We start from the raw sequence: 23,545 nt of genomic DNA, 5'->3' as shown, positions 1-23,545 counted from the left end.
ACACGATAGTAGAAAGATAGAATGTTGGTAATTTTTCCTTTTCCTTAGTGCTATAATAGTTACCCGTAGATTGTCCCCATCGCTTTCCAACGGTATATTTCGATATATTTACTACATATCTGCACAGAAGAACTGTGTAGAAAACTTTACACGACGTTGTTTTAGAAGAAATCCGCACGAACGGAAGGAGTAATTCGCTGCTATCTGGCAACTCCTCCGTCAAACGGTGACCCGGGTAACTGCATAGAGACTAGAGTTACGAGTCAACTTGATATTGTGTGACGGTGGCTTTCCGTTCGTTTTCTGTTATAATTACGTTGTCAGCATCCGTTCATTATCGCTAAATGATAAACAAATACTGCTGCTGCTCAGGAGACGGTGAACACTTGTAAAACAAGGATTTGTCAAAAAGAAAATGGGTAAATTGGAAACCAAGAGCCGGTGGCCGTTCAAACTGGGAGACCAGAGCAACATGGCGGGAATCCCCTCACCATGCCACCAAGACAAAACTCCTTCAGGCTGACCAAGAAGAATGATTCTATGGCATTGTTATATGGCCATGAGTGATTAGAAATCCTCCCTGTAGCTTAATATGTATAACATTATCAAAAAATGTGTCAATTGACTTGCTGATACCGAAGTTACGTTTTCGTTAAGAGCAGTTTCTCCCTTCAATGGAGATTGTCTCATAGGCCTTGATATCTGCTTAATCCTTATATTTATTTATTTTCTGGCACAGAAAAAAACGTTTTACTTCTAATAATACAAAATTAACGAGGTACTAACAAATGTACGCTTTAAACTGGAAATTAACGTGCCGGTATAGGCCTAGGCTGAAAAATTAAGTCTACACAGGTCTCCAGTCTCCACACATATTACTGAGAAAATTGATCGATGTTGGGCTGAATTTTCGTTAGCGGCGTTACCTTCAATGTAAACCAACCTAATGGCAGTATTGGGGCTAGTTAAGACATGCCCTCATCGCGAGACAAGCCTGTTCGGGCATGACACGTCATAGGTTATGAAGTCCCAATACGGTAGGTGTTCAAAGCTACTGTTCAGTTCTGTAAAGTAACTTAAGTCATCCGATTTACAAATATGTTTTCGATACGTTTAAGATTCACTGTAGTAAGGTTGAGTTTTCGTGTTTAAAGGACCATCTGAACTGCGTTGCCGTTGTAATTCAAATCTAGCTTCCACGTCGTACCTTCATTATTTCGTTACTACTATTTTGAAAGCTCTCTTGTAACGCCTGCGAGTACCTAGTAGTTTGGATTAACTATACAAAGCACTGTTATTAGCTTTTAAATTGGTTATATGGTTGCGGTGGTCAGACTGGCTAAAATACTACGTATATATAAGCTGCATTATGGTGTCATCATTGGCCAAATAGGCTATTCAAAATTTTCAGTCACGCAATTATTGTTATGGATTCACAGAATTTTGCTCTCACCTTTTGGGGTTACGGCTAAATTATCAGAGCCTTGTTCATTGTTTAATATATATTGTTAATATAGTTCTATTACAAAATGTGGTCGAGCAAAGGGTGAATACTCATCACGTATTATGAATTACAAGGCCTTAGAATTTCGTAAGTATTATTCAGAAAAGGGAGGAAAATGCAATTTTCTGAGGGAAATGCAAGACAGAAAATGAGTTCGAGTGTAAATAAGTAGTACCTACATACATATACAGCATGCATGCATTTGTGTTTGTATGTATGCATGTATGTGTGAATGTATGTATGAGGAGAGAGAGAAAACAGAATGTACATAGCGGTCTTTGGATTTGGTGGAAGTGCCCATGTCTTACTCAAATTATGCTGTCAGCAGTAGACTCATTTGCCTTGCGTGTGACTCTCTCTCTCTCTCTCTCTCTCTCTCTCTCTCTCTCTCTCTCTCTCTTCTGCTTGAAGCCTTCCTTTCTTGTCTACATATATTTTTATACATTAAACTGAAGAAATAGGAGAGAATCCTTGACAGAATAAGGGAGAACGTATCAATAAGCCTACAAGCATTTCCTAAGGTCTATTCTATTCAATGAGATTGCTAAATAAAGATACCATAAAAAAATAGATACTATAAGAACACGTACGTGGATGTATAGTTCTAATAATGTGGAAATATGCACACCTGCTTAAAACACCTGCTTTTTAAGCGTGTTAAAACATATAGTAAAGACTAATATGCCTCCGAAAACTTGATATAAGGAAGGAGAGTGGGGCGGGGTGGGGGGTCGGGCCGGTGGGGGGTTGGAGGAGGAGGAGGAGGAGGAAGGAAGATTATCATTAAGCGATAACGATGATCCTCCCTCCCTCCATTGACGGAGTCAAGAGGGAGAGAGAAAGGAAGACTGAGAAATAATGAAGGAAAGAGAGAGAGAGAGAATAACGCTTATGTGAAGAGAGAGAACATTAGATATATATATATGTTAGAGATTAGCAGGGAAGAAGGCTTTTGCAAATATATTTATTGACAGACAAACAGGGAAGTAGAGGAGAAAACATCGAAACGCTTAGAATAGAGAGAGAGAGAGAGAGAGATATACCAATAAATCTGATAAATATGAGAAGTATATGGAAAACAAGATCAGAGAATAAATCAACATCATAGGCTGATGAATAACTCGCCAATTATACACGCCACTACGCTGACAGAAACGAACAAACACACACACACACACACGCGTACACATACGTTGTTTATCAAGCTATCCAAAGATGGGAGATAGACACAAGGAATGAAAGATAAATCCACGAATCTGAATATTTTTATAGAAATGACAGGTTGTAGATAATACATGCAAGCACAGTAAAAACTGACAGCAGTATGCAGGGTAATTTTATTATCTGGATAACTATTATCTTATATTTAGGGGTTCGTTCTGAATGAACTGTATCTGGGAATGTAATCATGAGACTGAGAAAAGTTCAAAAGGTAAAATGGTGTTGGTGCCAATTAGTACGAAGGTGGAGTAGGTAGACTTATTCCTAGTCCTAATTAGGATGAATAAGATTCAGAAGGCAAAATATTACTTGGGATATATTTAACGACTTTTTTTCGATAAAACCAAGTTCATTAATACATGCAAAATAGATGAAGTATACTTTATAATGCACAAAGAGCTACGAACAATGCAATTTCGAGTGCAACCCAGAAAGATCTTACTTAGGGAAACTGATTATATAATTGATTCTTCTGCTAAATAAAAAAAAAAATAAAAAATCTGTGTAAGTACACAAAAATATTCCTCTCGTACTTTACCCCCCCCCCCCCCCCCCCCCCCCGCCCCCCCCCCCCCCCCCCCCCCCCCCGCCCCCGCCCCCCGGTAAAGTTTTAAGGTAATATATTTTGTTGACGCTTAATAAAGAAGTTCCCTTTCATACTTCATCTAATGTAGGCTAAGCTATTACAGAAAGTTTAGCCGTTGTGGCATGATACATAGGAACTATTATGAAGTTCTTAGCTGCTGTGGGATTTTGTAATATGGGATTCGTACAAGTAAATTTATAATCTGTAAGCTGTGCTGTATTTATACACACACACACACACACGTCAATAAACTACTTCTACAGAAAATAAAATATAGCTAAGGACTGGTTGTAACTGATGACTGAGAGATACAACGATTCTCTTATGGTAAACGATCAATCAAACCGGGTCTAGGTCAGCCTTAATGTCTGCCTGTCTTTCGTACGTTGAAAACATCACCCTTCTATTAATAACCGAGAGATTTCATTCTCTTTATGACGGTGGCTGAAATTCCGTTATGTCTAGGGACAATGACGACTGATGATGGATAGGGAAAGGATTATTTTTGGGAGCAATATCATCGTGAAGGGTTGTTTTTTCTCGAATATACATATACTATACTCGGTTTTTTTCCATCTGTCCACCCGCCTGTGGTATTTGCGTATGGTAACACTGCGTCCCGAGCTTTAGATAGTTACATTCAGCTTTCATTCAACAATAATAACAATATCCAGTACATTATTAAAACACTTTTCAGTTGCAAATGTACACCCAGATATCCTTTTATTTACCTAAAACTTACACATAACGAACCTATCTAAAGCCCGGGGCGCAGTGGTACCATACGCAAACACCACAGGCGGGTGGACAGATGGAAAAAAAACAGAGTACAGTTAGGCTAAGGGCGCGTTCATAACACTTTAAAACATGTTATATACAAATGTCAGTTACGTAAAACATGTCATATACAAATGTCGGTAACTTATCACATTCATATCACAAACAGGTTGAAAAAATAAAAAAAAGTCATCAAACGTCCCTCTTTTCGATGCTCTCATAGTACTATACTATCCACTTATTGCAACCATTGCAATTCAAATTGAAGAATTCACTCCGGTTTATAACCACATCTCCAGATTTATTTATACCTGATGACCGATATGTCTCCTCTTGCAATTGCTTCTGAAAAAGATATAAAACTCAACGCCATCTATACCTAGAATCATCCCATTGTATATCTTTCTCAAGTTTCAGGCTCAACATACTTTCCACATAGCATGCCCGAACATCTCTTTCATGAAGAATTAAATGATATTCCCATCTTCTTATTTATGTACGTGTTTGTAGACTTCATTTCGTCGGGGGGAGAATGTAAGTGGTTCCTAACTTACTTTCATTGCACCATTTGCATAATATCCTTACTGGTGCTGATGCACGCCTTACAAGATCGGTCTAGATGAACGCACACACCAACAGTCTCTCTCTCTCTCTCTCTTGATGATATGTGTGATGTATATTTTGTACACACGCACACATATCTACATATACTTATATATATATATATATATCTATATATATATATATATTATATATATATCTATATATATATAGTATATACTATACATATATATATTATATATATATATATATATATATATATATAATAGTATATATACATATAACGTATATAGGAATATATATATATGTATACATATATACATTAATATTTTAAACAAAAGCACAAATGTTTTCTGCCAGCTTCCTATCATTGTCTCCATCGTCTCCTACTATGCTCTCTCTCTCTCTCTCTCGCAATTAGCCCACAGAGTCCGCGTCCCACCTGTGGATGGTCAGAGGAGCAGATGAGATCGCCATTAATCTGGACCGTTCAACAGGTGTCCGAATCGCCCTCCATTCGTTATATGGAACTCTCAGCGCCGCCACTTCAAATCTGTTATCTTTCCTCGCCCTTAACTGCTCCTACGTTTGTTTTTATTTTTGTTGTATCTGTTGTAATAGTGTGATATTTCTATTGGTGATTTCTAGGTTAGGGTGTATTATAGTAGATTCACATCAACCGTGCATTTGATGTCTAGGCCAGTCCCTTACGACGCTCCTGATTGGGTGTTGATAAGCCAATCGTAGGGCTGGAAACTTTTAGACTCTATCGAGAGTTCGCATGGGTAGGTTCTATGTTCCACCTCTCCTGAGGGATACGTCTTTCAAGAGAGGTGAAACATACATCTTGCCTACGTGAACTCTCTCGAGAGACTGAGAGTTTCCAGCCCTGTGATTGGCTTGTCAAAAGCCATTCAGGAGCGTCGTAAGGGACTGGCCTAGACATCAAATGCACGATTGATGTGAATCTACTATAGTTTTAGCTAGTGTATTTTTTTTATGATTACAGTTGTTTTTCGTTTCTCAATATTTTTATTGTTTTAATTCAAGGTAATATCAATATCACTAGTTATCATCTACGCTCTTATATATTCTCTCATATCTTTTAAGCTCGGAATTAAGTTAAAAGTATATCTTAGTTTTACCAGACCACTGAGCTGATTAACAGCTCTCCTAGGGTTGGCCCGAAGGATTAGATATTTTTACGTGGATAGGAACCAATTGGTTACCTAGCAACGGGACCTACAGCTTATTGTGGGATCCGAACCACACAATATCGAGAAATGAACTTCTATCACCAGAAATAAATTTCTCTGATTCCGCGATGACCGAGTCGGGAATCGAACCTCGGACCACCGGATTGGCAGCCCGGCTCGAAAACCACTCGGCCATCGGAGGAAACTAAAGCTCTAGAATCGGCCCTTGTTGGGGTTGAGGGGGTGGGGGGGGGGGGGTGGGGGGGGGGGGACCCCAACGTCCGTGCTTTCCGCAATCAAAAATCCCTCCATCATTCCATTGTAATCCATTCCACTGGCTAATGCATTATGTATGATGCAGCCCATCGGATCCTTTATGCAAGGTCATACTCTGTAATATCATGAGAGAGCTGAGTTGCCTTCAGGCTGCCAGTTCTCTGTCCCTATCACACAGTCCCGTATATCAATCTATTTGTCTACTTAAATTTTTTTTCAACTTTTAAATTTATTTATTTAATTATACTTTTAATTTCCTATTGAATTTTTTCACGGCGTCGATAACCCTAATGTTGGGACGCCAGTTTCAGTAACTACAAATCAATCAATCAATCTGTGTACCTACCTAACCGTTTTTAAATCGTGAAAGTGTGTTGGGGGGGCGGGGTTGTGATGAGGTGGGAAGGTTAGGGTAGGGGTCGTTTTCCATCTCCGTTCTATTCTGGGGACCTATCTACCTACCTATCCGTTTTGAAATCGTGAAGGGGAAGGGGAGGGTAGGGGCCGTTTCCCCCTCCATTCTATTCTGCGGATCCGAATCTCATATATCTATCTATCTACTTAGCTGTTCTGATATACTGAAGGGGAAGGGGGATGGAATTGGAGGAGGAGGAGAAGAAGGGAGAGGGGGGTGGTTAGGGATCGTCTTCTCCCCCCCCCCCCTCTCAATACTATTCAGGTGATCCGATGTTATTGACTGTTGAGTTGCGGATCGGGCCGGGGATGAAAGTTTCCATTTAGTTCCGATCCGCCTCTGATCGTATCGTGATCCGAGCGGCTAAGGCGGATATCGGAGGAAATCGTCCCGAGATTTTATTTATTTATTTTATTTTATTTTTTTTTTTGGGGGGGGATTTATTTTTTTTTTTTTTTGTGGAGGGGTGGCCAGGGATAAGTATCAGTGAATGCCATGTCTTTTTTAATTTAACCTGAATTGGGTACTGATGTTAAGAGACTGATCAGGTTTGAATTTTAAGTAATTTTATTTGCGTGTATATATATATATATATATATATATATATATAGTATATATATATATATATATATTATGTATACACATATATAATATATATACTATATATATACATATATATATATATATATATATCATATATATAAGTAGTATATATATAGGTATTATATGCATATATATACACATACATACATATACACATAACCCATACATACATACATACACACATACATTTTATATATATATATATATATATATATATATATATATATATATATATATATATAAACAGTAAACCGCTTCCCATTGAAAGGGAACAAATCAGAAAAAAACAAACCAGGTTGGTATCTGCCACATTCATCCTTTTAACGGCTGAATCCAGAATAAAACTCCGCGAACAGAAAAATTTCATTACACACATGCTTACGTACGTACATACATAAATGCATACATACTTGCATTTATATGAAGAGAAAGACAACGAGAGACTTATCGGAATTAGACTTAACGTTACAGAGTTATGTGAGAAAAATAATGGCGTATGAAAGAAGCAAGACCAGACCCTCTCTCTCTCTCTCTCTCTCTCTGCACCATTTACAATCGGCTTTTGCTTCGTGTGACGCTTCGACACAGCGATCAGTCAGGCTTATCGGTATTCCATTTATATATCTCTATTGACTTCTAAAGCCTCGCAGGTGGTTGTAAATCACTATTCTTAAAAAAAGAAAATAAAGTACAAGTTCACGATAACGGGGTTGTCCTTTCCTATCATATTCTTCGTAGGGATTTTTTGTTTTTGTTTTTCGTTTTTCTAGGCTAAGGAGATGGCCTACCAAATTCACTTATTTCCCCCAACCTAGAAGAAAACGCGGAAGAGAAAGGGATGAAAGTAAGACTTGCTAATTGTAATAGTATATGTGCTTTACATGGATGATAATGAAAATACATGAATAATGTTAGCTAAGAGCAATGAGAATGGCAATAATAATGTAAAAATTAATGGTATTATGCAGCATTACGTCCGCTCGCAAAAAAACATGCGTATCGCATAAACAAGGCCATGCACATAAACAATATTAAAACTACTTGTTTCAAGCAATGAGCCTCAGTTGTTTATAATCAACTCTAAACTCACCATCGGCCGAAGAAAGCGACGGCTATCTCATTTGTATTAAATTATTCGTGGAAGTGAAGCCTGGAATGACATATCCGAAAAATGAGCTCAGTGTTGTATGATTTCTTCAGCCTTTTGGTGGGTCATACTCCATGATAATATCTTCAGGTTTTGGTTTGGACAAAGATTATACTCCAACATATTTCACGGGTTTGTCTTTTGGCTTCAATCTGGCTGTAACACCCAATCAAGATATCAGTGGCAGATATTCCTTATACATTTTCGTAATAGAACTCCTCCCCCCCCCCCTACTCTAAATATGTCGTACAACATAGGGGTTCTTGAGGCGCACGCGCCGACATAGGCTCATGCGTTCGCAGCAGTTTGTGAGTCTATGTAGGCTGCAGAAGCAAGACGATCACCATCTGTGGCTTAAGCACTCGAATCTTCAATGCGTTTATTTGGGCTATGAGTTCACGGACCCCCTTTTATGTCATTTGAATTCCTTTAATGTGACTGAAATTACCTCTGCATACTTTCGTACGTAACCTCAGCTGGGAGTGCAGGACGCGTTCTGCTGGTCTGCTATGTTCATTTTATACGTTGTTTCGCAGGTCTGCTATGTACATTAACGTGTGAGGTTATCTGGCTTAGTTATATCTCCGACCATTAGTTGAATTTAGCTGCATCTGCCTCTGCTAGTGTTTTCACTACATAACTATAACTCGATTTTCCCACCAAAAGTTGTTGTCATTTTACCACATGTTATATTCATCCACTCGTTCCCCCATGATCACACGTGTCACACCTACATAACCAAGCGTCCAGAGGACAACTGCCGCTCAGACCTACCCCACAGTTGCACGACCTCCCCCCCAGTATCCAGATGGTCAGTCTGGAACAAAGGTTCAGGAGCTGATCGCTGAGACACTTCGGAAATGTCGAACTCTGTAGCTTGCTCCCTCTAAAGAAACTCAGTGGTACATTATCTGTTGATAATAATAGATAGGTTAACATTGCTTCGAAAACTATCGGTAAGTTTATTTGTTTGTATGGTGTTTTTACGTTGCATGGAACCAGTGGTTATTCAGCAACGGGACCAACGGCTTTACGTGACTTCCGAACCACGTCGAAAGTGAACTTCTATCACCAAAATTACACATCTCCCACTCCTCAATGGAATGGCCGAGAATCGAACCCGCGACCACCGAGGTGGGAAGCAAACACCAAATCAACCACGCCACTGAGGCGTTGAGCTATTGGTATGGGAGAGCTATCTAAGAACGGTTGGTTTTGAAAGTATAGGAAAAGTAAATCTACTTCCCGATAGTGTCACCTGCTCAACGTCATTCTTTCTGTATAGCCTATACACATTGCGTTCTGCAAGTTTTAGTTATCATATTATATCCATAGAAAACATCACACGACTTTGCCGTAGTGTTCCAAAAACACATCCGCTACAACCCACATCACTAGTACTAAACATGGCGGAAGCTCGGTGTGACACCATGTTTAGTACTAGCCCCTCGGGGATCAATAAGTATTATATGCACCTATTTCTGTATTGTGTAATCGACAAATTATATCAATAAACGATATCTTTGATCCTCGATGGGGGGTAGGTATATATATCTATATATATATATATATATATATATATATATTATATATATATATGGGTGTGTAGTGTGTGTGTGTGTGTGTGTGTATATATAAAATAAATATATATTTATTATACATGTGTTAATATATGTATATTCATATATAAATAGATACTACACACTCATACACATACAGAAACCATTTTCGCCTAAACTGCTTCCCCTCCCGTTGTTTACAGATTATAATTTGTACTTAGTGATTACGCCGATTAATGATAGGTGCTATGTTTTGGCAGCGTTAATTATGACATGGCCAATTCCAGTCATGATTATTGCGTCTGTGAAGTATTAATTTCACATTAGGAACTGTAATTCACATTATGTACCGGGGTAATTACAGTATAAACATCAAAGTGTATTGGGCAGTAAAGTGGCATCGTGTTTAATTTTTGGAGAACCATTTCTCGTAGTTTTATTGCTGCAAAACCTTCCGTTTCCGTTTATTCTTATAAGTTTTTTCGTTTTCTCTTGATGGCTGATTATATATATATATATATATATATATATATATATATATATATATATATATATATATATATATATACGTACATATATATCTATAAATATATGTGTGTGTGTGTAACCTATGACACACTTATTTACTTTATTACAAATTTTCACTCATATCCAGGCAGTCTTACACGGGCTATTTTTTCTGAAAATTTTGTATAAGTGTCTCACTACAGTTGAATACTACCGGATACAGTGAGGCCGCAAGATTATGTCAACACATTACATTAAGCTGTAATCTAACAGGTTACAATCGAACCAGGTTCTATTCACACACATATATATATTCTGTGGGTATGTATGCATATATGTTTTATATATAGTACGTATATATATATATATATATATATACCCTATATATATATATATTACACCTATATATAGATAAGATAGATAGGTACTGGTATATGTGTGTGTTCTTAATACCGTATTTGTTCGCTTTTTCACTTACAAAAAAAGGAAACACCATGGGGAAAAAATAACAACTTTCAAATCTCATCTCAAAAAAGAAAAAAAAAAGAATTTTAATTTTTTGTGATTTTCTTTTCTTGACAGCTTGATCACCATCATCATCATGATGAAAGAATAAATTACAATTCATATCGCCTTGAAATCCTGAAAAAAAAATCATTTTGCACATAACACGTCATTTCATTGAATGGAAGAATACATCTTTATTTTTAATAACCTCGCCTTGCTGTGTAATTCTCTGTCTCTCTTCGTGTGGCACACTGATTCGAATGGGACGCGAGGGTCATTACGCAGTTAATTAAATATGAGAGAGGGGAGATAAGAGAAAGAGTTGAGTGTAAGACAAACCAGGGGGATCAAAATTGCAAAATGAATTAAAAAATTTTCTTCTTATTTTATAAAAATTACAAAATGAATAAAAAAAAATATAAGTCGATTGCATCATTGAACAGTAATATTGTGGAATAAAGTATATTTCATCAAATTGTAATATCTAATTAATTTAATGTTTGCTGAATGATATGCATTAGCATATATTATACATTATGTATTACATATTACAAAATCAATGAAAAAAAATGTTTGAATTCCAAATGTTTTAAAGAATAATTATATGTAATTAGTATATTTCAACATATGGTTTTATATATATATACTATATATATATAATATATATATATATATATATATATATATTCTACTATATATATATGTATATATAACATATATATTCTATAATATAATAATGTATATATATATATATTATAATATATATATATATATATTTCTTTCAACATATGGTTTGTATATATAGACACATATATAAAATCTGTCTATCTATCTGTCTATTTATATATATATTTATTTATTTATTTATTTATTACCGTCGACCTGCACTTACAAAGAAAAAGACTAAGTTCGCCTTCCCCGCTGTCGTCATCAGCACTTTCTGCAGCGAAATAAAAAGATTAGACAAAAAGAATTAAAGGATGAAAGGATGGTAATTCAATTTACTCTCGCTAAAGAAAAATGGGGGACAAATCTTAATGAGGAACCCCAATGATTTTTCTCTCTCCAAAAGAAAAAAAAAAGTGAGAGACTTTGAGGAAGGTGAAGAAGAGTAGGAAAGGATAACTTTTATAGAGGATTCTTTTTTTTACTTAATTTTTTTTCGCTTCTCTTTTTACCCTTAGGTTTTTGTTTTGGTGTGAAAAGCTGAAAGGACTAAAATTCCAGTTGTCAAAATAGTAAAAGTAAAAGGAAATTTATTTATTGTAAAAGATGCAGCTGATATTGAGATTTTGTGACTTTTTTTTAGACTATGCCTATTTGATGATCATGAGCTAAATTTATACCATGTATTCTGCTCACAATTAAGTCTGCTGATGTTTTAACTGTGTATATAGACAGTGCCTATACCCATATATTTACGCTTTTCCTTAATTCAGGCAAAGGGCTAACTTTAAAATGCATAACCACACGGAGTTATCAGTATACACTTTATAGATATACTTAAAAAGATATATATACCTGATGTACATGCTTAGTATGTTTGCTAAGAATCATGTGTTTAAAGGGAAACTAATCAATAATTAAACAATTCTGCTACAAGACAGTGTCAGAGTAGAAAAAGATTAAGCCAAAAAAATATTCTTTCAGTTTTCTTCTGAAGATGTAAAAAGAAACCCACTATATTACTGAGTATAACTTGTTTACTTGCATGTATTTACATAGTATTTTACTCAACAATCGAGTACATCCAGGCCCTATCTGTGGCCCTTTCTCAAGAGATGTGTAAGTGGTGAGACTGGGTCAAGCAAGGCCCAGCAGTCTTCTGGAAGTATATAATCAAGACTTTTAAAGAAACCTACTCTTAATCCACGCATAGGTACTTGATAGATACACACCAGCTGTTTGATTTCGGTCGAAGAAATTAGCGTCGTAAAGAAGCGTCAGTCTGTAGATTCAAGATCTAACCAACCTTTCTATTCCTCGCCACATCTTTTTCTCGTCCATTTTTCTCCCCCGAAAACCATCTGATTTATTCCTCCTCCATGTGAGAAATGAGTCAAAATAGTAACACCCCCCCCGGCCCACCAACCCCACCCTTTTGTGCCGTAGTACTTCCATGCCCCTCCCAGAACCGTCATCAATCAAAATTAAACTCCCGAAGGTTTTTTTTTTTCTGCTCCATTAATGGACGTCTTATGTTAACCACCAACCAGGGGATTTCTCGATAGGGCTCGTGTGCAGTTGATCTGATTCAGCTTTACTTATTTTTTTTATTTAATTTGATTCTTAATTTAAGCTTTGTCTTTTCTCTACAAGTTCTTTTACCCTTTTTAAATGTTTATTGGATCCTTATTCCCGATTTCGTTTTTAGATTTTCTTATTTTCATTTACTTGAATTTTTTTGCGTTTTTTTTTTTCTTATTAAATGTTTATTTTTTGGTCTTTATTCCTATTTTCGTTTTTCGTTTCTTTATTTCCGCTTCCATTCTTCCTTTAATGTTTTCCCTTCCTTTTTATTCTGGACTCATGCTCTGAATATTTGACGTTATTTGTTTATAGTGTATATATGCATATATATATATATATATATATATATAATATATATATATATTATATATATATGTGTGTGTGTGTGTGTGTGTGTGTGTATATATATATATATATTGGGTGTAGTATAGGTTGCAATTAAGGAACAAAATTCGTTAATAAATTTGCATGCTAATTTAGTGTCCCTGAGTACTGTTTCGAATTCTACAAAAAAAAATAATGTGCTCCATTAACCAAGATTCAACTGTATCTAAAAAGCTGTTCCTTTACCCATCTAGCTTTACAAGTTCCCCTCCACTGAATGATAATGATACGACCAAATTACCCTTAAGAAAATTAATTAATTGAATTGATTTCGTTCTTGTAATTATTTTTTTTTTTTTCGGGGTGGGGGTGGGGGGAGGGCGGTTTGGGGGGCGTTTATCACAGTCCGCTTCCACCCTCGGCTTGGTGTATTTATAGTTGGGGTTGGGTTCCGGGTTGCATCCTGCCTCCTTTAGGAGTTCCATCACTTTTTCTTAATATGTGTGCTGTTCTAGGCGCGCACTCTTTTGCATTAGTCCTGGAGCTATTCAGCCTCTTAGTTTTACCAGATTCCTTTTTCAGGTACTTGGAGTCGTGCCTAGTGCTCCTATGATTATGGGTACAATTTCCACTGGTAGTCCTATATCCTTCTTCTTCTTCTTCTTCTTCTTCTTCTTATTATTATTATTATTATTATTATTATTAATTATTATTATTATTATTATTATTAATTATTATTATTATGTCGTAGTCTTACTGAAGCTTTATTACCTAACTGTAGCAGTAGTAGTATTTAGTATTATTAAATATAACGTTACTGTGTATATCAAGATGATAAGACGGAAGATAATGATTACGCATATAAAATATTTCAAATTACTCTCAATCATATATATAGCTTTACAAAGAAGTGTGATCAACTTCATAATCTGCATTGCCCCATTTTATATAAAACGTTATAACGATATTCATATCATAATTCACGTTATATAATCTGTGCACTAACTATTATAACTCTCAATACATATTTTTATCTCTCCAATATTATAACTGTTGTTACCAGTATTAAGATTATTATCTTTTATACTACATTAGCTATTGTGTGCATAGTGCCGTTTATTCATTTTTTTTATCATGTTGTCTCATGTATCTAGATTGTGTATGTTACTGTCTGTATTTTGTATATTCCATGTATATGGCCCTGAGCTGAAATAAAGGATATTATTATTATTATTATTATTATTATTATTATTATTATTATTTATTATTATTATTATTATTATGATTAATATTCCCTTGTCGTAAAACTCGTAATTACTTCATTATTTGCGGAATGGTCGGGAAAATATGGCATTTTGCAATTGGTATTTGCGTGATACATTCACAAAATTTGTTGCAATTGAGCGGAAAATGTTCTGCGAGGGCTAACTAAAGGGTCATGATATGTCAGATTGATTTATAATTGAGCTAATTTTGTAGTTGAGTGGCTTTGAACATAAATGACTTTTATGCATGTTAACCAGGAAATCACAAAAAACACACACATACTATATATTATATATATAATATATATATATATATATATACATATATATATATATATATATATATATATATATATATATATATGTATATATATATATATATATATATATATATATATATATATACATAGACTATATATATATATATATATATATATATATATATATATATATAGTATATATATATATATGTGTGTGTTTTGTATATATATGCACATTATCTATATGGTGTGTGTTTGTTTGTGTGTACATAGATGGACAGACATATAGATATAGAGTAGATATATAGGCCATTGGAGTACGGTACAAGTAGGCAAGGCTTCAGTCTATCCATAACCTTCATGGATTAAGAAATTTCTCCCAGAAAGACAAATATATCAGGTAAATTTACCACGCAGATTAAAGGAGGAGTTAAAGTATTTAGAAGTAAATCACTCCTTTAATACCCAATAATATATCTATATCGTTCCTCGTGCCCGTTGTATTTCCTTACCAAACAACATTTGCGTATTCCTCCTACATTAGGCTGTTTCCATTCGGGGGCGTATTTGTTTGCCTCCGGCTAATCCATTGTTTGCGGAGAAGTCAAATCAGTTTGCTCGCCGAATTCTGACAAACAATATTCAGATTTTGGGTTTATCGGAAGTCATCGGTATTGACAGAGCTCTTCGTAATTGAGCAACAAGAAGTGGGGGATTAAAAATCGAATGTTGTTTTCATGGGCCTTTCGACAACTGAAGATAGAATGTGGAGGATGTGGATGTGTGGCTTAGAAAGCAATTACGAGTTTTTTTTTCGATGAACGGGTATATAGCTTGTGTAAGAATAGTTAGACGTGAGAGTGACTGGTTTTGGTGTAAAAGTGGTTCTGAGGGAAGGGTATGTCGTGCAGGCGAAGAAAATGACTAATGGAGTGGAAACTTTTAACACCAGGGGTTCATCCATTATTCATCAATTCAAGAATGAATGTTGCAATTATTCTCTCTCTCTCTCTCTCTCTCTCTCTCTCTCATATATATATATATATATATATATATATATATATATATATATATATATATATATATATATATATATATATATATATATATATGTATATATATATATATATATATATATAATATATATATATATATATGTATATATATTATATATATATATATATATGTATATATATATATATATATATGTATATATATATATATATATATATATATATATATATATATGTTTGTGTGTGTGTGTTCGTGCCTTCTTGTATGTGAATAAATGTGTGCGTAGCATTTATTATCTGACCACACGAATTAAATACCAAAGCGAGAAAGTATTATAGGAACTAGCAAATAAAGCTATCATTAGAACGCAGGGTTTCCTCCTTAGTCGTGATTTGGTAAGTGACGGTTGCAAGACAATTTTAAAAGCGAGTGAAAATTGAATCTGGGATCCAAAGTAGCTAAACGACGCCCTTCGCTTTGAGAATGGCCTATAATCTCATTACTGACTTTGTACATATGGTCAAGACCATATTCCTTAATTTCGTTTTCGTTGCTCGGATTCCATTTCTTTTATTTTTATTTTATTTTTTTTCATTTGTTTATTAATTTTGTTTTGTCATAAGAATTTTCATGGGGAAAAGTAAACTTAGCCTCATTTGCATTTTATATTTATTTTTTATTTATTTATTTTTTGTCATAAAAATCTTCATAGGGAAAAGTAAACTTAGCCTCATTCGATAAAATTATTTGCACTTGCATTTATTCATGCATAAGTGGGAATTTCTGTACTCACCGAATTATTATTCAAAATATCTGCTGTTTAATTTCAAAAATCCTAGTTCGTTTTCAATAATTTGTTTAACCTTGAAACGCAAATTGTCGGAGTGAATAAAGGGAATTGGTGCATACAAAGTTAATTTTGGAACATTAAAGTTCAATGTAGGTTTGGAAACAAACCTTGCTAACATTTTGTTGATAATACTAAAAAACTAAATTTCTTGGGAATGAGTTTTTTAGTGAAATACTCAAGGAAATATTCAATTTCATTATGAAAGGAGGCCCAATCTGAGGTATATTTAAGTGCTCTAAAAACAAGAATGGTGATTGCATTTATTTTAAAAGAATGGAAACATGAACTAAAAAAATTGGTGCCTGAACCTGTAAAGGTATTTTTCCTGAAAACAGAAGTACTAAAAACATGGTTATGTCTAATAACCTTAACATCTAAAAATGCAAGAGTGTTGTCCTTCTCTTGTTCTAAAGTAAATTTCATGTTAGGATGTATGTTATTAACATATTCCAAAAATAATTGACATTGCCAGGAATGTTTGAATAAGGTAAATGTATCATCAACATATCTTCTGTAATATGTTGGTTTAAAACCAACACTCTTGCATTTTTAGATGTTAAGGTTATTAGACATAACCATGTATTTTTTGTACTTCTGTTTTCAGGAAAAATACCTTTACAGGTTTAGGCACCAATTTTTTTAGTTCATGTTTCCATTCTTTTAAAATAAATGCAATCACCATTCTTGTTTTTTGGGCACATAGATATACCTCAGATTGGGCCTCCTTTCATAATGAAATTGAATATCTACTTGAGTATTTCACTAAAAACTCATTCCCAAGACATTTAGTTTTTAGTATTATCAACAAAATGTTAGCAAGGTTTGTTTCCAAACCTACATTGAACTTTAATGTTCCAAAATTAACTTTGTATGCACCAATTCCCTTTATTCACTCCGACAATTTGCGTTTCAAGGTTAAACAAATTATTGAAAACGAACTAGGATTTTTGAAATTAAACCTCATTCCTATGAACCTAAGAAAATTGGAGGTTTTCTTTAGTTATAAGGACAAGCTTCAGGATTTCATGAGATCCCACATAATATATAAATTTCAATGCCCAAGATGCCTTGGTAATTACGTTGGATCCTCTCGAAAGCTGTTGCAGATTCGTTATTATAGCCATCTAGGTCTTTGTTACGGGACACGGGTCAAGAATATCCAATCCCGAACTTTTCAAATATAAGGACTCATGCATCCAAATGCAAAAATTAATGTGGAAAAGCCTTTTTCAATAATAGGCACTACTAAACAAACCTACTTAACGACCCTTGAGTCTTTATTTATCAAAGCACCTCTCTCCAGGCTTAAGCTCTAATGTTTCTTCGTCTCCTCTCCTCTGGCCTAAGTGTTGTCTGGGCATGTATGAACTGTTGTGGTCATTTACTCTTTTCCTTACCTTGAATAGGTAGCCTTTCTCACTTATTCATGTTTTTTTTTTTTTTTTTTTTTATTTAAAGTTTTACATTTTTTTATTTGTTTAGATGATTTTTATTGGTAATAATTTGTACTTCTAACTTGTAATTTTTATTTCAGTCAATAAAATTTTAATTATTGCAGACTGATGATGTGTTGAAGCAACATGAAACGTTTCACATATAAATAAAGCTTGCTTCTTAAGACTGCTGTCTTCCTGGGACTCCTGAATGTTTTATATATATATATATATATATATATATATATATAGATATATATATATATATATATATATATATAATATATATATAGTATATATATATATATACTATATATTATATATATATATATATATATGATAATTATCATATGCGTGTGTGTGTGTTTGTATTTTAGGTATGGATAAATTTCCCTGATGCATTAATAAGACCCAATCTCTAAATAATCTTGCACACAGATTTCTTCCCAAAATAGAATATTTTCCCTGCCTCTTTAAGTTAGTCTCCCACTTCCCCACACAATTATCGACTCAGTGTTGATTTCCAGAAATATTTTTCCTTTTATTTCAATTATTTCTTCTTCCCTTGTCTCGTTCTACCCTTTTCCATTTTCTCTCTCTCTCTCTCTCTCTCTCTCTCTCTACCCAAGAGATAATAACTGTATTATTATGCAAGAGATATTGCAGAAACGGAGAAAATTGCAGATTCAGACACAAAATGAATAATTATGATGAAGGAAGATCAAATATTATGGAAAAGTTGGATTTTTAATGTCAGAATTTCTGGAAATGAAAAAAAAGAACAACATACCAGAACAGGAAAAGAGACATGGGAAAATCCTTATTACTACCAGTATTAAATGAAGGAGAAAAACACGCAAACCATCATAGTGATGAAGCGCAGGGTTAGTTACGAGTAACTCAAAAAGAAAATAGAGTACTTAGAAGAACTAACCCAAATGAAAAGAAAATAGATATAATGAATATAAGTGAAACCTGGTATTCCCAAGAGACTGGGAATGATGATCAAATAAAAGGGTTCCAAACTTATAGATCAGATAGAAAAAATAGGAATCAAGGGGGAACCGCAATATATGGGAAAGACAAAAAACAAGGAAAAATATATGAGAAATATAGTAACTCAGAATGTGAAACTAATAGCGGTAGAATTTGAATCTGAAAAATTGATGAACATAGTAATATATAGACCTCCTAATATAAAGAGTTTGACTTAATAATTGAAAAATTGGATGATATATGTAGAAATCACAAGGACTGGACTATTCTCCTATCTGGTGACTTCAACTTTCCTTCGTAGAATGGAAAGAACGAATAGGAGATTGTGGTTGTACTTATAGGATATATAAAAAGAGAGTAATAGTAGTGCAGAAGATAAGAGGCAATTTGAAAACGCTATTAGATATGCTACTAGAATACAACATTCAACAAATAAATCACCTGCCAACAAGCAAAGGAAAATACTTTAGACCTAGTATTTGTGAACGAAGATGAATTATGTTAAAGAAATAATAGTTTATAATGCGAATATTTCAGACCATAATGTCATAGAATTAACAGTTCATTCCAAAGCAAGTGAAAATAGAGATAAGCAAGAAATGAAAAAGTGGGAAGGATATGGAAAATACAACTTCTACAGTAAAAATATAAAATGGTCAGAAATTAATGAAGAATTAAACAAAGATTGGGATAACATTTTCGTAAGTGATGACATAAGGGTAAATACGGAGATATTATATAAAATATTGGAGAAAATAGTGGAAAAATATATACCGAAGAAGAAAAGTAAACATCATTCATGCATACCAAGAGACAGAAGGATCTGTTGTTCCAGAAAATCAGAAAGTGGAAAAAAGGTCTTGCAAAAGAAAAAATGCATGGAAAGTTATAGAACTAAAAAGTAAGATAGAAAATGCAGAACAAAAAGATTATACAAATCAAAAGAAAATGAAAAACGGGACTTGGAAGAAAAAACCCTATTAAATATCAAGCAAAACCCCAAACTATTATACGCATATGCGAAGAAGATGAATAAAAGAAGAATAGAAATAGGCCCTCTGAGAATTGAAGGGAGATTAACGAATGAAAAAAAAGGAAATTTGCAACATACTGGCAGAACGATATAAGAGAGAATTCACCCCTAGAATAGATAATGAAGATAATGATATAGAAGTAAGGGATGAAAATAGTGAATATTTAGCTGACATAGATATAATGAAGCTGATATTGTGCAGGCTATTAATGAAATTATATGGAGCTGCTGCAGGGCCTGATGGAATTCCTGCTATTTTGTTAAAGAAAGTAGTTCATTCTATCGCAAAGCCACTTGCAATTTATTAGACAAAGTGTAGATACAGGCAAGATTTTATGTTGAGCACAAATTAGCATATATTACCCCTACTTTCAAAAGTGGATCAAGACTAGAGGCAAGTAATTATAGGCCTGTGAGTCTAACATCACATATTATGAAAGTGTATGAAAGGGTAATGAAGAAAAATATTATGAAACATTTAATAAAAATAATTTGTTTGTAATAAAGGACAATCATGGTTTTCGTACCCGGAAAAGTACACAAACCCAACTGTTAGTCCACCGTGAGAACATATTCAAAAATATGAAAAGCGGAAATGAAACAGATGTGGTTTTAGTTTAGACTTTGCAAAAGCTTTTGATAAAGTAGACCATAATATATTAGCGAAGAAAATTAGAAAACACAATATCGTGGATAAAGTAGGAAGATGGTTAAAAGAAATTTTTGACACAACAGAAAACAGATAGTTATTGCAAACGACGAGAAATCGGATGAAGTCAAGGTAATATCCGGTGTGCCGCAAGGTACGGTGTTAGCTGCAATACTGTTTGTTATTATGATTGAAGACATAGACATAATGTGAAGGATTCGGTAGTGAGTAGTTTCGCAGATGACACAAGAATAAGTAGAGAAATACTTGTGATGAAGATAGAACGCTCTACAAAGAGACCTTACAAAGTATATGATTGGGCAGAGGTAAATAGGATGGTATTTAACTCTGATAAATTTGAATCAATAAATTTAGGAGACAGAGAAAGAAAGCTATATGCATATAAGGGACTAATAATGAGACCATCCACAAATAAGGAAGCAGTTAAAGACCTTGGTGTGATGATGAATAGGAACATGTTATGCAATGATCAAATAGCAACTCTGTTGGCAAAATGTAAAGCAAAAATGGGAATGTTGTTACGGCACTTCAAAACAAGAAAAGCTGAACACATGATTATGCTTTATAAAACATATGTTCGTAGTCCACTTGAATATTGCAATATGATATGGTACCCACACTATCAAAAGGATATTGCACAAATAGAGAGTGTACAAAGGTCCTTTACAGCTAGAATAGAAGAAGTTAAGGACCTAGACTACAGGAAAGACTACAATTCTTAAAATATATAGTCTAGAAAGGAGAAGAGAACGCTACATGATAATTCAGGCATGGAAACAGATAAGAAGGAATAGCAGAAAATATCATGGAACTAAAAATATCAGAAAGAGCAAGCAGAGGTAGATTAATAGTGCCCAAAACTATACCAGGAAAAATAAGGAAAGCACACAGGACATTAATCCACTACGCACCAGCATCGATAATGCAGCGTCTATTCAATGCGTTGCCAGCTCATCTGAGGAATATATCAGGAGTGAGCGTAGATGTGTTTAAGAATAAGCTCGACAAATATCTAAACTGCATCCCAGACCATCCAAGATTGGAAGATGCAAAATATACCGGAAGATGTACTAGCAACTCTCTGGTAGACATTAGAGGTGCCTCACACTGAGGGACCTGGGGCAACCCGAACAAGATGTAAGGTCTGTAAGGTAAGGTCTGTAAGGTCTCTCTCTCTCTCTCTCTCTCTCTTAATCGGTGGCACTGTATCCGAGACGCGTAATGGAACTGCTCATTATTTTCGAACGGGTGGATATGAAACAGTCAAGTGCAATCATTAGTAGAGCGTATATATATATATTTTCTCTTTTACGCTGTGCAGTCTTATGGTTCAGATTTCGCTCTGATTTGTTAGTGCTTGCTCGAACGCTGGCTTTCGTTGTTATTTTCTCACGCGACGTTTGCTCCCACGTGCTTTTACAAATGAATTAAAACAAAGGTATAACACAAAGACACACACACACACACACACACACATATATATATACTATATATATATATATATATAATATATATATATATAGATCGGTATGGTCTTGGCCTGCCACCTCGGTGGCCGCGAGTTCGATTCTCGGGGGCATTCACTGAGGGGTCAGAGATGTGTATTTCTGGTGATAGAAGTTCACTCCTCGACATGGTTCGGAAGTCACGTAAAGCCGTCGGTCCCGTTGCTGAATAACCACTGTTCCATGCAACCTAAAAACACCACCAAAATACAAACAAACAAAACGCACACATATATTATATATATATATATATATATATATATATATATATATATATATATGTGGTGTGTGTGTGTGTGTGTACGTGTTTGTAATCTGTATTCAGGAAAATGGTGAGGTAGAACAAAATAGTCTCAAAGCCGAATATAGACCAAATATTGACGTAGATAGACAGAAAGAGATAGGGTGAAAGAAAGGGAATTTGTAATTTATGATTCCATCCTGTAGGGGGTAAGGATTACTTTTTTGATGCCTTCTAATTAATTAATCATATGAAGGTATATATTTAGACAAATATTGATCGCTTAGACTAACCTACCTCTCTCTCTCTCTCTCTCTCTCTCTCTCTCTCTCTCTCTGTGAATTGCTGTTTTCATATGTATCACGTTCATGTTTAGTTTGTCTTTGCGAGATGATTTTCCCTCTCTCTCTCTCTCTCTCTCTCTCTCTCTCTCTCTCTCTCTCTCTCTCTCTGTTTTCTTCTTGTCTTGGGAAGATAAGAGCTTGGTGTTTGAGAGTACTGGCCAGAGATTTCCTCGATAATAAAACCAGTTACGAAAAGGGAAAAATAAAATAAGTATTAAATGTTCATTTTTGTTCTTTCGCTATATCTCTTCTTGTAATTAAGTTCACACGAATTATAATGAGGTGACTTAACGATATGTGATGTTAATCGCTCAGTTCATGAGAGGCGGGAAATAAAAAATAAATATAGTTGGATTTGTCCGTGAAATAATTTGAATGAGAATTTGCCCTTTCCATGGAATTAACAATACCAGCCTTCATTGTCATGAAAATAGTGGGAGCTATTAGGCCTCCGGTTTTGAATTGAGCGCTAATATATTTCCGTTTAATTTGTATAACTAA

The 23,545-nt window shown here is 34.5% G+C and overlaps 1 protein-coding gene across 1 annotated transcript in view; it reads left to right on the top strand.

The window, feature by feature from the left end:
• The first annotated feature begins 251 nt into the window (after window positions 1–251).
• Window positions 252–23,545, top strand: part of LOC135207586 (trypsin-1-like) — a 123,432-nt gene continuing 100,138 nt past the window's right edge. Inside the window, exon 1 of the mRNA XM_064239451.1 lies at window positions 252–1,037. The gene's annotated coding sequence lies outside the window, so the exon portion shown is untranslated. The remainder of the gene's footprint in view (window positions 1,038–23,545) is intronic.

The sequence above is a fragment of the Macrobrachium nipponense genome, chromosome 11, assembly GCF_015104395.2.
Source record: "Macrobrachium nipponense isolate FS-2020 chromosome 11, ASM1510439v2, whole genome shotgun sequence".
In the NCBI taxonomy this organism is placed as follows: domain Eukaryota; kingdom Metazoa; phylum Arthropoda; class Malacostraca; order Decapoda; family Palaemonidae; genus Macrobrachium; species Macrobrachium nipponense.
The sequence above is the reverse complement of the archived record's forward strand: the minus strand, read 5'-3'. Positions and strand labels throughout refer to the sequence as shown.